Source organism: Bombus bifarius, unplaced genomic scaffold (assembly GCF_011952205.1).
Source record: "Bombus bifarius isolate JDL3187 unplaced genomic scaffold, Bbif_JDL3187 scf7180000009378_frag, whole genome shotgun sequence".
NCBI classification, from domain to species: Eukaryota; Metazoa; Arthropoda; class Insecta; order Hymenoptera; family Apidae; genus Bombus; species Bombus bifarius.
The window spans coordinates 1-3826 of NW_022885082.1; the positions used below are offsets into that span (position 1 = coordinate 1).

Consider the following 3826-nt stretch of genomic DNA (forward strand, 5'->3'; position numbering starts at 1 on the left):
TTATGATCAAATTAATTTATTTTCATGATCAGTATGTATTACAGTTATATTATTAATTTTATCCCTTCCAGTTCTAGCAGGAGCTATTACTATACTTCTATTTGATCGAAATTTTAATACATCATTTTTTGATCCTATAGGAGGTGGAGATCCAATTTTATATCAACATTTATTTTGATTTTTTGGTCACCCAGAAGTTTATATTCTAATTCTTCCAGGATTTGGGTTAATTTCTCAAATTATTATAAATGAAAGAGGAAAAAAAGAAACTTTTGGAAATTTAAGAATAATTTATGCTATATTAGGAATTGGATTCCTAGGATTTATTGTATGAGCTCATCATATATTTACCGTTGGATTAGATGTTGATACTCGAGCTTATTTTACATCAGCAACAATAATTATTGCTGTTCCTACAGGAATTAAAGTATTTAGATGATTAGCAACTTATCATGGTTCAAAAATAAATTTTAATATTACAATCATTTGATCAATTGGTTTTATTTTAATATTTACAACTGGAGGATTAACAGGAGTAATATTATCAAATTCATCAATTGATATTATTTTACATGATACTTATTATGTAGTAGGACATTTTCATTATGTACTATCAATAGGAGCAGTTTTTGCTATTATTACTAGATTTATTCATTGATGCCCAATAATTACAGGTTTAATATTAAATCAAAAATGATTAAAAATTCAATTTATTATAATATTTATTGGTGTAAATATAACTTTTTCCCCTCAACATTTTTTAGGCTTAATATCTATACCACGACGATATTCAGATTATCCTGATTCTTATTATTGTTGAAATTTAATTTCATCAATTGGAGCAATAATTTCAATAAATAGAATATTATTTTTCATTTTTATTATTTTTGAAAGATTAATTTCAAAACGATTAGTTATATTTAAATTTCATCAATCATTCTTTAGAATGATTAAACAATTATCCTCCCTTAGATCATTCACTAATTGAAATTCCTTTAATTATAAATAATAAAATTAAAAATATTTTTAATAATTAAAATTTAAAAATTTATTAATAAATAATATATATATATATAATTATTAATATGGCAGATTAGTGCTTTGAATTTAAAATTCAATTATAAAGATTTTTATCTTTTATTAATAAATTAATTTAATAAAATTATACTCGGGTTTATGATGGGTGCTTAAGGCTATTGAGGGTACGCCGTACGGAAAAGCGGACATCTGGTGTCCGTCTGGCCCACGGTGTGTGACCTGGGCCAGGCAGAGAGTCGCCCGGCGTAACAATATTATTATTAATTTATCATATCGAATACGAGGTAATACACCACGAATTATAATTAATAAAATTAAATGAAATAAATAAACTAAAATAAAACTAAATGATCATCAATTTAATCCAAAAAACATTATTGTTAATAATAATCTTACAAATATAACATTTAAATATTCAGATGAAAAAAATTAATACAAATAATCTTCTATAATATTCAACATTAAATCCAGAAACTAATTCTGATTCACCTTCAATCAAATCAAATGGAACTCGATTTAAATCAATTAATGCTCTAATTATAAAAATAATATATAAAGGATATATAAAAAAATATATATATTATATTGAAATTTTATAAATATAAATAAAGAATAATTCTCAATTAAAATTATTAGTAAAAAAAAAACCAAAAATAATAAAATTTCAAATGAAATTATTTGAGAAACTGAACGTAATGAACCTAAAATTGAATAATTACATAAAGACACTCAACCAATTATTATAATTGGATAAACCATTAATCTCAAAATTAATATTAAAAAAATAATTCTATAATCAATAAAAAGAAAAGAATATATTCAAGGATAAATAAATCATAATATTAATGATAAAAAAAATATAATTATTGGACTATATAAATATAAATTATTAAAATTTAAAAAAAAAAATTCCTTTGATATCAATTTTAAAGCATCTCTAAAAGGTTGAAATAAACCTTTAATTATTAATTTATTTGGACCTTTTCGTAATTGAATATAACCTAATATTTTACGTTCAAATAAAGTTAAAAAAGCCACTCTAATCAAAATTATAAATATTAATAAAAAATTAAAAAAAATTATTATATATTATAATTCTATTATAATTTATTTAAATCCTAAATTTAACGCACTAAATTTGCTAATATAATAAAAATTATTAATTAATATTTAAAATATAATTTAATTAAAAATTATAGTCCTTTCGTACAAATAATTTATTTATTTTTATAGATAGAAACCAATCTGACTCACGTCGATTTGAACTCAAATCATGTAAGATTTTAAAAGTCGAACAGACTTAATTATTAAACTTCTGCATTTAAAATTTATCTTAATTCAACATCGAGGTCGCAATCATCTTTATTAATATGATCTTTAAAAAGATATTACGCTGTTATCCCTAAGGTAATTTATTCTTTTAATTTATAATACAAGATCATTAATTATTCTTTAATTAAAGTTTATATTTAAAATAAAGTTCTATAAATTTAACAATCCTCCCAATTAAATATTTATATTTAAAAATATATATAATCTAAATATAAATATAAAATTCTATAGGGTCTTATCGTCCCATAAAAAAATTTTAGCATTTTTACTAAAAATTTAAATTTATTATATATATATGAGACAGTATATATCTCATTAATTCTTTCATTCTAGTTTTTAATTAAAAAACAATTGATTATGCTACCTTTGTACAGTCAATTATACTGCAGCCATTAAATAATTAAATCATTGGGCAGATAGACTTAAAATTAAAATCAATAAGCCATGTTTTTGATAAACAGGTGAATATATTTAATTTGCCTAATTCCTTATATATATGTATATATTTCAAAATTTATTAAAAAATAAAAATTTTAAACATAAAATATTACTAATATAATCATTATACTTAATTTAAATAAATTATAAATTATTTTTTTTATAATAAATATATAGTATTCAATTTTATATAAATTTCTTAAATTTTTAAAATAAAATCATTAAATTATTAAGTATTTATTAATAAAAATTATTACTAAATCAATATAATTATAATATAAATTTTTAAATAATAATTATAATTTAATTATATATTTAAATTTATAGATTATCCCATAAATTTTTTATATAAAAATAAAAAAAATTATAAAATAAATTTTTTATATTTTTTATATATAAATTAAATTCATTTCAAAAAAAACTAGATATAAAAAAATCGATTAACATTTAATTTCCAAATATATATTATAATTTTTTATTCAACAAAAACATAATTATATATTTAACTCTTTTTCTTTCGAGAATAATGAAATTATTAAATTACATTAATTAACCCTGATACAAAAGTTACAAAATTTATTTTACTTATTTAATTCTTTAAAATTTCATTCACATTACTAAATCTATAAATCATTATATTATTTCATAAATTATTACTTTAACAATTATTTATTATACAACTTTACAAAAATATAATTTAATAAATTTTAAACTAAAATATTAAATTTATTATTTAAAAAAAATTCAATTTAAATAATTTTCATTAAAAATGAAATATTATAAAAACTAATTTTTTATCTAAAAACATTTTCCAATATTTTTACTATGTTACGACTTATTCCACAAATGAAATTGACGGGCAATTTGTACACTTTTCAAAACTATTTTCAAATTAATTAATTTATTAATTTTACTTTTGAATCCTCTTTCAAATTAATATTAAAATATAATTATTAAAAAATTAAATTTATTATGACTCATAAATTCTTAAATATACTACATTTTGATTTGAATTAAA

General features: G+C 18.3%; 1 pseudogene; it reads left to right on the plus strand.

The window, feature by feature from the left end:
- The first annotated feature begins 4 nt into the window (after positions 1–4).
- Positions 5–950, plus strand: LOC117215129 (annotated as a pseudogene).
- The last annotated feature ends 2876 nt before the right edge of the window (positions 951–3826 follow it).